This window comes from Syngnathus typhle, linkage group LG13 (genome assembly GCF_033458585.1).
Source record: "Syngnathus typhle isolate RoL2023-S1 ecotype Sweden linkage group LG13, RoL_Styp_1.0, whole genome shotgun sequence".
Taxonomy (NCBI): Eukaryota; Metazoa; Chordata; class Actinopteri; order Syngnathiformes; family Syngnathidae; genus Syngnathus; species Syngnathus typhle.
Window position 1 is genome coordinate 2,355,782 of NC_083750.1, and position 13,438 is coordinate 2,369,219.

A 13,438-nucleotide genomic window follows, 5' to 3' on the forward strand; every position below is an offset into this window, starting at 1 on the left:
CAGAGATAGGACCATGCAAACATACATCGACACGTATACCGTAATTTCCGGACTATAAGCCGCACCAGCTAAAATCCGGGGATATTTTAGTTTTTTTCTTATATAAGCCGCACCGGGCTATAAGCCGCACGTGCACACGAGTTTTTTTACAAAGAAAGACAGTACACAGAAAGCCTTTTTAAAGTTTTAATAACATACTTTAACATGTCTTTCTAAACATTTCTGCCTTTTCAACACGGGGCTACTTTCCACTGCCAAATAGTTTACGAGCTATGTCATTACTTATAGCCTTCCTGTTTTTGTCATGCCACTTTGTCAACATAAGCTCCCATGCTCCTTCTCTTATAGCCCAATGTGCTTTAGTTAGTTAGTTAGTTCGGCCTTTTCATTACTTTTGGAACATAGGCATTCGATGAAGAGTTTCCACCCTCGTCTGTCTTGTGCCATTTTCTCCAGCTGTTTCCACGACAGTCCCATCTTCTCGACATCCAGCTCTGTGCTCCTTCTCCAGTTGTTTTTGGGTCTCCCTCTGCTTCTTTTGCCTTGTGGGTTCCATGTTAACGCCTGTTTGGTTATAGCCGTGTTTTTTCTCAGGGTATGTCCTATCCAGCTCCACTTCCTCCTCAAAACCTGTATCTCTATTGTTTCTTGTTTGGTGCGGTCCCATAGGCTGATGCGGTTGGGCCAGAAGATCCTGAGGATGCGTCTTAGGCAGTGGTTTGTGAAGGTTTGCAGTTTAGCGGTGATGTGTTTGGTGGTCCTCCATGTTTCTGATCCATATAGCAGGACTGTTTTGACGTTGGAGTTGAAGATTTTGAGTTTAGTATTGAGTGAAATGTTTTTGGTTTTCCAGATCTTATCTAATATGTTGAATGCTGTTCTTGCTTTCCCTATTTTTGATTTCACATCTTCCTCCGTTCCACCGTCCACTGCAATTACTCTTCCTAGGTATGTGAATTTGTCTACCTCTTCCAGTGGGCAGCCCCTGAGGTTAAAGGGGTTTGTGTTTTTGTTGTTTACTCGCATTACTTTGGTTTTTGCTCCGTTTATTTTTAGTCCCAGTCCTGCTGCTGTTTTTTCGAGTAGTTGAGTTCTCGCCTCTATCGTTTGGTGGCTGTGTGAGAGTAGAGCAATATTGTCAGCAAAGTCCAGGTCTTCTAGTTGTTCTGTCAAAGTCCATTGGATGCCTGTCTTTTTATTGTGGGTAGTTTGTTTCATGATCCAGTCAATGCATAGGAGGAATAGAAAGGGGGAAAGTAGACATCCCTGTGTCACTCCAGTAAGCACGGTGAATGTTTTCTGTGTTGGTCCCTGGTGCAGCACTTGGCACTGCATGTCCTGATATGAGCTTCTGATGATGTTGATGAACTTATAGGGTATTCCGTAATGTGCCATTAAGCTCCATAATAGCTTCCGGTCTACGCTGTCAAACGCCTTTTCGAAATCTATGAAATTTACGTAATCCGGGGTGTTCCATTCTCTCGATTGTTCTATAATGATCCTAAGAGTAGCAATTTGGTCAATACATGATCTTCCACTTCTGAAAACAGCTTGATTTTCTCTGAGCTCCTCGTCAACCCCTTTCCGTAGTCTTTCCGTAGTCCTCCTTGGTGGTGAGGAGTCGTCCCTCTTTATTCCGGATTTGTGTGGTGTTCTGTCTGAACTTCCCAGCTAGTTTCCTGGTGATCATGTAGAGTTCCTTGAGATTATTTTGTGCTGCTGCTTCCTGTGCTTCTTTAGCCAGTGCCTCAATGTAGTTTTTTCTTGTCCCGTTTGGCACTTTTCCTTACTTCCTTGTTTGCTTCCTACTAGTCCTTGTGGGCTGCGGCCTTTCTCGCTCGTGTCTTGCATTTGTTTAGTGTGTCTTTTTTGGCCCTCCTTACTTCTATTTTTTCCCAGGTTTCTGTTGACAGCCAAAGTTTATGGTTTGTTGTCCTTTTCCCTAAAACTTCCAGACAAGTCTCCTTCCATACACTTTTCAGGGTGTTCCAGTACTCCTTCAGCTTCTTGCAGAGCTTGAAACCTGTTTTGGAGGGTGGATCTATACAGCTCAGTTGTTCTAATGTCCTGGAAGAGCTGGATGTTGTACTTTGTTCTGTTCCCAGAAGGGGTATTGCGGCGCTTTAGCTTGAGTTGGAGTTTTGCAGCCAGTAGGTGCTGGTCTGATCCAGCGTCTGCCCCCCTCTTTACTCTCAGATCCAGGAGAGACCGTCTGAACTTCCGGTTGATGCATATGTGGTCAATCTGGTTTTCGGTAGGGTGGTCGGGAGATATCCAGGTGGCTTTATGAATGTGTTTATGGGAGAATATAGTGCCTCCTATGACCAGGTTGGTGTCAGCACACATGTCTGCAAATCTTTCCCCATTTTCGTTCATGGTACCAAGTCCATGTCTTCCCATGGACAGTTCGTATCCATTGTTGTTTCCCACCTCGGCAATCATGTCGCCCATGAGTAAGGTTAGGTCTTTTTCCTTCCTGGACTGGAGTAGATGTTGTAGTTGGTTATAGAAATTATCCTTCATTTCCTCCTCTGCATTGTTGGTAGGTGCATAGCACTGTATGATTTGAAGGTTGATTCAGTATTTGTCTCTGGCCCCCTGCCTGGGAGAGGCACTGATGAGAGGTTTAATAGATTAGTCTCCCTTAATCGATGGATGGCTGGGTTCTGTAAGAAGCAGGGACTGTATTTTATAGATAACTGGCCTTCCTTCTGGGGCCGCCCCGACCTGCTGAGGAAGGACGGCCTTCACCCTAACCGTGAAGGCGCCTTCACTCTTTCTTGGAATATAGATTACTGTTTGAGCCACACATGACAGGTCACTTTAGAGCAGGCCGGGTCACAGGTGATTAGACCACCTGTCAGGATGGGTTTGGAGTCTGTTAAGATAAAGTTAACTAGCGCTAGGCTAGACTCCCAGCATGCACATAGCTCCTTGTCTAGACTAGAGCGTGATAGTTTGAATAGTGCTACAGTACACATAAACACACTTTCTACTGGGGTAGTAGACAAATCCAAACACTCCACCCCGACCGGTTTTGCTGATGAAACGGTGCCTGTTTCAGATAATTCTACACGTGTAACAAATATTTAGTATCAGATTCCCACGGTCGTATCATCCCACCGCGCTAACAAACATTTGAGAGGTGATGTCAGGCCTAGAGAACACAATCTTACTCGCATCTCGTATAAATATCCTTCGATAGATACGCACCCGGATCGACCAATTACACTTAAACTTGGTTTTATGAATATTAGATCGCTTCATACAAAAGCCATTCTCGTTAATGATCTCATCACAGAACATAATCTAAACGTTTTTGGTCTCTGCGAGACCTCGTTAAAACCTAATGAACTGATGCCGCTTAATGAGGCCTCGCCTCCAAATTTTGTGAGCTCGCATGTGGCGCGTCCTCGAAAAAAGGGTGGGGGTGTCGCCCTCATCTCGAATTTCGAGCTTAGTTTTAGGCCTCGTTTGATCACCGTATTTAAAACATTTGAGGTTCTCACTGTCCGATCCACCGCTTTACCGTTATTTTCTCTTGCTGTTATTTACCGTCCACCCGGGGCTTACTCTGGCTTCCTGGATGAATTTTCAGAATTTGTGGCTGATCTAGTAACCAATGCGGATAATATAATTATCATGGGCGATTTCAACATCCACATGAATTTACCGTCAGAGCCACTTACTTTGGCGTTTCAGACTTTAACTGATACGTTTGGTTTTACGCAAGCCGTACAGGCAGCAACGCATAAGAATGGAAATACCATGATCTGGTATTATCCCGAGGACTTGCAACCTCAAATTTAGCAGTACTGCCATACACTACTGTTTTGTCTGATCATTACTTAATAAAGTTTGAGATTCTAGTTCCTTGTCAAAGACAAGAGAGCAATCAGCATTATAGGAGCCGTCATTTCAACTCCATGACTGCAACTGCGTTATCTGAGATACTGTCGCCGGCAACCGCTATATTTCCCACATACGCCGGCTCTATTGATAATCTTACAAATTAATTCAATGCGACATTGTTAAATGCCATTGACTCTGTGGCGCCGTTACGTCTGAAAACTCGCCGTAGAGTGCCTACTCCGTGGTTAACAGATGAAACGCGTACGCTTAAGCAATTACCCCAAGTTCCTGGGGGTGCACATCAGTGAGGATCTCTCCTGGTCCACCAACACCGCATCACTGGCAAAGAAAGCCCAGCGCCGCCTGTACTTCCTGCGGAAACTCAGGCGAGCTAGCGCTCCTCCGGCCGTCATGACTACATTTTACCGCGGCACCATTGAGAGCGTCCTCTCCAGCTGTATTGCTGTTTGGGGTGGCGGCTGCACTGACTACAATTTGAAGGCCCTGCAGCGCATAGTGAACATGGCTGGTAAGATTATTGGTGCTTCGCTCCCCTCCTTGAAGGACATTTACACCTCCTATCTCACCCGCAAGGCGACCACGATTGTGAGTGATATGAGTCACCCCGCTCACTCTTTGTTTGAGCTTCTGCCCTCTGGGAAGAGGTACAGGAGCCTGCGCTCCCGCACCACCAGACTCTCAAACAGCTTCATACTCCAGGCTGTTAGGATCCTGAACTCGCTTCCCCGTTCTGCGTAGCGTCCTGTACTTTTGCGCTATGCTTACTGTCTGCTGTGTGCACACTGGCTCCGTTTTTCTCCTCTTATTTGTTGTGTCATCTGTTTATTTATTATTTATTATCACTCTTATTATTTATTGTTTGTGCCTTCTTGTTTTTATATTGTGTCGTTTACTTGTATGTCTATCGTGTAATATGTCTTGTCGCCGTGGGATAGAGAAAACGTAATTTCGATCTCTTTGTGTGTCTCGGCATGTGAAGAAGTTGACAATAAAGCAGACTTTGACTTTGACTTATGTAGAAAGCATGAGCGCAGATGGCGTCTAACCAAACTTGAAATGTATGAATAACTTCTTCGGGGAATGCTGCCGAACGATGTGGAAACGTGTTGAATTACTAGAGAAATGTAGAATATTTGGAGAATTTGTGGTGAATTTCAAAATAAAAGATGTGAAGTTTTTGGTAAGTGGGAAGTTGTGGAATAGGTAGAAAAATGATGAACAGTTGACAGTTGGAATGGGTTGAATGGGTTGAAAAATGTAGAAATGAGAAGGGAAAAAGGAATTGGGTGTGAATTTCAAAATAAAAGATGTGAAGTTTTTGGTAAGTGGGAAGTTGTGGAATACGTAGAAAAATGATGAACAGTTGAAAGTTGGAATGGGTTGAATCGGTTGAAAAATGTAGAAATGAGAAGGGAAAAAGGAATTGGGTGTGAATTTCAAAATAAAAGATGTGAAGTTTTTGGTAAGTGGGAAGTTGTGGAATAGGTAGAAGAATGATGAACAGTTGAAAGTTGGAATGGGTTGAATCGGTTGAAAAATGTAGAAATGAGAAGGGAAAAAGGAATTGGGTGTGAATTTCAAAATAAAAGATGTGAAGTTTTTGGGAAGTGGGAAGTTGTGGAATAGGTAGAAAAAGTGATGAACAGTTGAAAGTTGGAATGGGTTGAATCGGTTGAAAAATGTAGAAATGAGAAGGGAAAAAGGAATTGGGTGTGAATTTCAAAATAAAAGATGTGAAGTTTTTGGGAAGTGGGAAGTTTGTGGAATAGGTATAAAAATGATGAACAGTTGAAAGTTGGAATGGGTTGAATCGGTTGAAAAATGTAGAAATGAGAAGGGAAAAAGGAATTGGGTGTGAATTTCAAAATAAAAGAAGTGAAGTTTTTGGTAAGTGGGAAGTTGTTGAATAGGTAGAAAAATCATGAACAGTTGAAAGTTGGAATGGGTTGAATCGGTTGAAAAATGTAGAAATTAGAGTAGAAAAAAGGAAATTTTAGAGAATTTTGGTTGAATTTCAAAATAAAAGATATGAAGTTTTTGGTAAGTGGGAAGTTGTGGAATAGGTAGAGAAAAGATGAACAGTTGAAAGTTGGAATGGGTTGAATCGGTTGAAAAATGTAGAAATGAGAAGGGAAAAGGGAAAAAGGAATTGGGTGTGAATTTCAAAATAAAAGATGAAAACGTGAAAATGTTGAATTTGGCAAGTTTGGGAATGTCCCCAATGTGATTTGAATGTGTTGAATTATGTGAATTTCAAACTGGAACAACGTAAATGTGAAATGTTGAATCTGCCATTAAGAATGAATGGGGCAAAATTCGCCATAAATGTGTGAATTTTGGGAAAACGGAAAATTTTTGGAAGGAAAAAAATCTAAGCAGTGTTGCCATGAATATTTGGAATAAGTGAAAAGTGGAATGGAGTGAATCGGTTGAAGTATGTGGAAGTAGTTAAGCGCCGAAAAAGTGAGCGGAATAAGTTGAATAATAACTAGAATTGCAATTTCGGAAGAAATTGCGTGTGAAGGCGAAGGCAGATGTTAATTTACAAACGTTAAGCGTTAAAAATGATGAGCGGGAAGAATATAAAGGGAAAATAAATAATTGTGAAATAAATGGGAAAATGTTACAAATACATGCTACAAAAAGGTACAAATGATAAGCGTTAAAAATGAAATGTTACAAATGTTACAAAAAAGGTACAAATGATAAGGGGGAAGAATAAAGAGTAAAATAATTTATGACGCCCAATGTGGGAATCGAAGCCACTACAGGAAACTGACGCAGGTTGACATAGCCATTGTGTTTCCAACTGAGCTAATCAGGTTCCTACGTCAGTGATGGTTGAATTTGGGTAATGTAATGAATGTGTTTGTTGAATGCGAATGCGTAATCAAAGTGGTGGAAATTGCTTAATGTAATGAATGTTGAATGCGAATGACAAAAGTTACAAATGATAACCGTTGAAAATGATAACCGGGAAGGATAAAGAGTAAAATAAATAATGACGCCCAATGTGGGAATCGAACTGACGCGGGTTTTGATACCACTCGGGAATGATGCTCGTGTACTGGAATCACTTGTGTTTCCCACGAGCTAATTGAGCCCCTTACTATGTCGTGGTTGCAATTGGTTAATGTAATGAATGTGTTTGTTGAATGCGAATACGTAATCAAAGTGGTGGAAATTGCTTAATGTAATGAATGTTGAATGCGAATGTTAGTTACAAATGATAAGCGTTGAAAATGATAAGCGGGAAGAATAAAGAGTAAAATAATTAATGACGCCCAATGTGGGAATCGAACCCACTACAGGAAACTGGCTCGGGTTGACGATGCCATTAAGAATGAATGGGGAAATAAAAGGCACAAATTTGCTAATTACTTAAAAACGGTAAATGTTATGAAGGGGAAAAAAGGTGGCAAGGTTGCCATGAATTTCTGGAACGTGTGAAAGTTTGAACGAGGTGAATTGGTTGAAGCATGTGGGAGTAGTTGGATGTCAAAAAAGTGGGAGGAATAAGTTGTTTAATAATAACTAGAATTGCAATTTCGGAAGAAATTGCGTGTGAAGGCGAAGGCAGATGTTAAGTTACAAACGTTAAGCGTTAAAAATGATGAGCGGGAAGAATACAAAGGGAAAATAGATAATTGTGAAATAAATGGGAAAATGTTACAAATACATGTTACAAAAAGGTACAAATGATAAGCGTTAAAAATGAAACGTTACAAATGTTACAAAAAAGGTACAAATGATAAGCGTTGAAAATGATAAGGGGGAAGAATAAAGAGTAAAATAATTTATGACTCCCAATGTGGGAATCGAACCCACTACAGGAAACTGGCTCGGGTTGACATTTCAATTGTGTTTCCGACTGAGCTAATGAGGATCCTTCCTTCTTGCTGGTTGAATTTGGTTAATGTAATGAATGTGTTTGTTGAATGCGAATGCGTAATCAAAGTGGTGGAAATTGCTTAATGTAATGAATGTTGAATGCGAATGACAAAAGTTACAAATGATAACCGTTGAAAATGATAACCGGGAAGGATAAAGAGTAAAATAAATAATGACGCCCAATGTGGGAATCGAACTGACGCGGGTTTTGATACCACTCGGGAATGATGCTCGTGTACTGGAATCACTTGTGTTTCCCACGAGCTAATTGAGTCCCTTACTATGTCGTGGTTGCAATTGGTTAATGTAATGAATGTGTTTGTTGAATGCGAATACGTAATCAAAGTGGTGGAAATTGCTTAATGTAATGAATGTTGAATGCGAATGTTAGTTACAAATGATAAGCGTTGAAAATGATAAGCGGGAAGAATAAAGAGTAAAATAATTAATGACGCCCAATGTGGGAATCGAACCCACTACAGGAAACTGGCTCGGGTTGACATTGCCATTAAGAATGAATGGGGAAATAAAAGGCACAAATTTGCTAATTACTTAAAAACGGTAAATGTTATGAACGCGAAAAATACTGGCAAGCGTGCCATGAATTTTTGGAACGTGTGAAAGGTTGAACGAGGTGAATCGGTTGAAGCATGTGGGAGTAGTTAGATGTCAAAAAAATGGGAGGAATAAGTTGTTTAATAATAAAGTACAATATCAATGTGTGAAGGCCTTCGCCTTCACACAACTAGAATTGCAATTTCGGAAGAAATTGCGTGTGAAGGCGAAGGCAGATGTTAATTTACAAACGTTAAGCGTTAAAAATGATGAGCGGGAAGAATAGAAAGGGAAAATAAATTATTGTAAAATGAATGGTAAAATGTTACAAATACATGTTACAAAAAGGTACAAATGATAAGGGTTAAAAATGAAATGTTACAAATGTTACAAAAAGGTACAAATGATAAGGGGGAAGAATAAAGAGTAAAATAATTTATGACGCCCAAAGTGGGAATCGAACCCACTACAGGAAACTGGCGCGGGTTGACATTGCCATTGTGTTTCCAACTGAGCTAATCAGGTTCCTACGTCAGTGACGGTTGAATTTGGTTAATGTAATGAATGTGTTTGTTGAATGCGAATGCGTAATCAAAGTGGTGGAAATTGCTTAATGTAATGAATGTTGAATGCGAATGACAAAAGTTACAAATGATAACCGTTGAAAATGATAACCGGGAAGGATAAAGAGTAAAATAAATAATGACGCCCAACGTGGGAATCGAACTGACGCGGGTTTTGATACCACTCGGGAAAGATGCTCGTGTACTGGAATCACTTGTGTTTCCCACGAGCTAATTGAGTCCCTTTCTTTTAGTGGTTGAATTTGGTTAATGTAATGAATGTGTTCGTTGAATGCGAATACGTAATCAAAGTGGTGGAAATTGCTTAATGTAATGAATGTTGAATGCGAATGTTAGTTACAAATGATAAGCGTTGAAAATGATAAGCGGGAAGAATAAAGAGTAGAATAATTAATGACGCCCAATGTGGGAATCGAACCCACTACAGGAAACTGGCTCGGGTTGACATTGCCATTAAGAATGAATGGGGAAATAAAAGGCACAAATTTGCTAATTACTTAAAAACGGTAAATGTTATGAAGGGGAAAAAAGGTGGCAAGCTTGCCATGAATTTTTGGAACGTGTGAAAGTTTGAACGAGGTGAATCGGTTGAAGCATGTGGGAGTAGTTAGATGTCAAAAAAGTGGGAGGAATAAGTTGTTTAATAATAAGAACTAGAATTGCAATTTCGGAAGAAATTGCGTGTGAAGGCGAAGGCAGATGTTAAGTTACAAACGTTAAGCGTTAAAAATGATGAGCGGGAAGAATACAAAGGGAAAATAGATAATTGTGAAATAAATGGGAAAATGTTACAAATACATGTTACAAAAAGGTACAAATGATAAGCTTTAAAAATGGAACGTTACAAATGTTACAAAAAAGGTACAAATGATAAGCGTTGAAAATGATAAGGGGGAAGAATAAAGAGTAAAATAATTTATGACTCCCAATGTGGGAATCGAACCCACTACAGGAAACTGGCTCGGGTTGACATTTCCATTGTGTTTCCGACTGAGCTAATGAGGATCCTTCCTTCTTGCTGGTTGAATTTGGTTAATGTAATGAATGTGTTTGTTGAATGCGAATGCGTAATCAAAGTGGTGGAAATTGCTTAATGTAATGAATGTTGGATGCGAATGACAAAAGTTACAAATGATAACCGTTGAAAATGATAACCGGGAAGGATAAAGAGTAAAATAAATAATGACGCCCAATGTGGGAATCGAACTGACGCGGGTTTTGATACCACTCGGGAATGATGCTCGTGTACTGGAATCACTTGTGTTTCCCACGAGCTAATTGAGTCCCTTACTATGTCGTGGTTGCAATTGGTTAATGTAATGAATGTGTTTGTTGAATGCGAATACGTAATCAAAGTGGTGGAAATTGCTTAATGTAATGAATGTTGAATGCGAATGTTAGTTACAAATGATAAGCGTTGAAAATGATAAGCGGGAAGAATAAAGAGTAAAATAATTAATGACGCCCAATGTGGGAATCGAACCCACTACAGGAAACTGGCTCGGGTTGACATTGCCATTAACAATGAATGGGGAAATAAAAGGCACAAATTTGCTAATTACTTAAAAACGGTAAATGTTATGAACGCGACAAATACTGGCAAGCGTGCCATGAATTTTTGGAACGTGTGAAAGGTTGAACGAGGTGAATCGGTTGAAGCATGTGGGAGTAGTTAGATGTCAAAAAAGTGGGAGGAATAAGTTGTTTAATAATAAAGTACAATATCAATGTGTGAAGGCCTTCGCCTTCACACAACTAGAATTGCAATTTCGGAAGAAATTGCGTGTGAAGGCGAAGGCAGATGTTAAGTTACAAACGTTAAGCGTTAAAAATTATGAGCGGGAAGAATACAAAGGGAAAATAGATAATTGTGAAATAAATGGGAAAATGTTACAAATACATGTTACAAAAAGGTACAAATGCTAAGCGTTAAAAATGAAACGTTACAAATGTTACAAAAAAGGTACAAATGATAAGCGTTGAAAATGATAAGGGGGAAGAATAAAGAGTAAAATAATTTATGACTCCCAATGTGGGAATCGAACCCACTACAGGAAACTGGCTCGGGTTGACATTTCCATTGTGTTTCCGACTGAGCTAATGAGGATCCTTCCTTCTTGCTGGTTGAATTTGGTTAATGTAATGAATGTGTTTGTTGAATGCGAATGCGTAATCAAAGTGGTGGAAATTGCTTAATGTAATGAATGTTGAATGCGAATGACAAAAGTTACAAATGATAACCGTTGAAAATGATAACCGGGAAGGATAAAGAGTAAAATAAATAATGACGCCCAATGTGGGAATCGAACTGACGCGGGTTTTGATACCACTCGGGAATGATGCTCGTGTACTGGAATCACTTGTGTTTCCCACGAGCTAATTGAGTCCCTTACTATGTCGTGGTTGCAATTGGTTAATGTAATGAATGTGTTTGTTGAATGCGAATACGTAATCAAAGTGGTGGAAATTGCTTAATGTAATGAATGTTGAATGCGAATGTTAGTTACAAATGATAAGCGTTGAAAATGATAAGCGGGAAGAATAAAGAGTAAAATAATTAATGACGCCCAATGTGGGAATCGAACCCACTACAGGAAACTGGCTCGGGTTGACATTGCCATTAAGAATGAATGGGGAAATAAAAGGCACAAATTTGCTAATTACTTAAAAACGGTAAATGTTATGAACGCGAAAAATACTGGCAAGCGTGCCATGAATTTTTGGAACGTGTGAAAGTTTGAACGAGGTGAATCGGTTGAAGCATGTGGGAGTAGTTAGATGTTAAAAAAGTGGGAGGAATAAGTTGTTTAATAAAAATAACTAGAATTGCAATTTCGGAAGAAATTGCGTGTGAAGGCGAAGGCAGATGTTAAGTTACAAACGTTAAGCGTTAAAAATGATGAGCGGGAAGAATACAAAGGGAAAATAGATAATTGTGAAATAAATGGGAAAATGTTACAAATACATGTTACAAAAAGGTACAAATGATAAGCGTTAAAAATGAAACGTTACAAATGTTACAAAAAAGGTACAAATGATAAGGGGGAAGAATAAAGAGTAAAATAATTTATGACGCCCAAAGTGGGAATCGAACCCACTACAGGAAACTGGCGCAGGTTGACATTGCCATTGTGTTTCCAACTGAGCTAATCAGGTTCCTACCTCAGTACCTGTTGAATTTGGTTAATGTAATGAATGTGTTTGTTGAATGCGAATGCGTAATCAAAGTGGTGGAAATTGCTTAATGTAATGAATGTTGAATGCGAATGACAAAAGTTACAAATGATAACCGTTGAAAATGATAACCGTGAAGGATAAAGAGTAAAATAAATAATGACGCCCAATGTGGGAATCGAACTGACGCGGGTTTTGATACCACTCGGGAATGATGCTCGTGTACTGGAATCACTTGTGTTTCCCACGAGCTAATTGAGTCCCTTACTATGTCGTGGTTGCAATTGGTTAATGTAATGAATGTGTTTGTTGAATGCGAATACGTAATCAAAGTGGTGGAAATTGCTTAATGTAATGAATGTTGAATGCGAATGTTAGTTACAAATGATAAGCGTTGAAAATGATAAGCGGGAAGAATAAAGAGTAAAATAATTAATGACGCCCAATGTGGGAATCGAACCCACTACAGGAAACTGGCTCGGGTTGACATTGCCATTAAGAATGAATGGGGAAATAAAAGGCACAAATTTGCTAATTACTTAAAAACGGTAAATGTTATGAACGCGAAAAATACTGGCAAGCGTGCCATGAATTTTTGGAACGTGTGAAAGGTTGAACGAGGTGAATCGGTTGAAGCATGTGGGAGTAGTTAGATGTCAAAAAAGTGGGAGGAATAAGTTGTTTAATAATAAAGTACAATATCAATGTGTGAAGGCCTTCGCCTTCACACAATAATAACTAGAATTGCAATTTCGGAAGAAATTGCGTGTGAAGGCGAAGGCAGATGTTGATTTACAAACGTTAAGCGTTAAAAATGATGAGCGGGAAGAATAGAAAGGGAAAATAAATTATTGTGAAATAAATGGGAAAATGTTACAAATACATGTTACAAAAAGGTACAAATGATAAGCGTTAAAAATGAAATGTTACAAATGTTACAAAAAAGGTACAAATGATAAGCGTTGAAAATGATAAGGGGAAGGATAAAGAGTAAAATAAATAATGACGCCCAATGTGGGAATCGAACTGACGCGGGTTTTGATACCACTCGGGAAAGATGCTCGTGTACTGGAATCACTTGTGTTTCCCACGAGCTAATTGTGTCCCTGTCTACATACTGGTTGAATTTGGTTAATGTAATGAATGTGTTTGTTGAATGCGAATACGTAATCAAAGTGGTGGAAATTGCTTAATGTAATGAATGTTGAATGCGAATGTTAGTTACAAATGATAAGCGTTGAAAATGATAAGCGGGAAGAATAAAGAGTAAAATAATTAATGACGCCCAATGTGGGAATCGAACCCACTACAGGAAACTGGCTCGGGTTGACATTGCCATTAAGAATGAATGGGGAAATAAA

The 13,438-nt window shown here is 39.5% G+C and overlaps 1 protein-coding gene across 1 annotated transcript in view; it reads left to right on the forward strand.

Moving 5' to 3' along the window:
• LOC133165344 (activated CDC42 kinase 1-like) overlaps window positions 1–13,438 on the forward strand; it is a 79,373-nt gene that overhangs the window by 13,120 nt on the left and 52,815 nt on the right. The window lies entirely within an intron of this gene.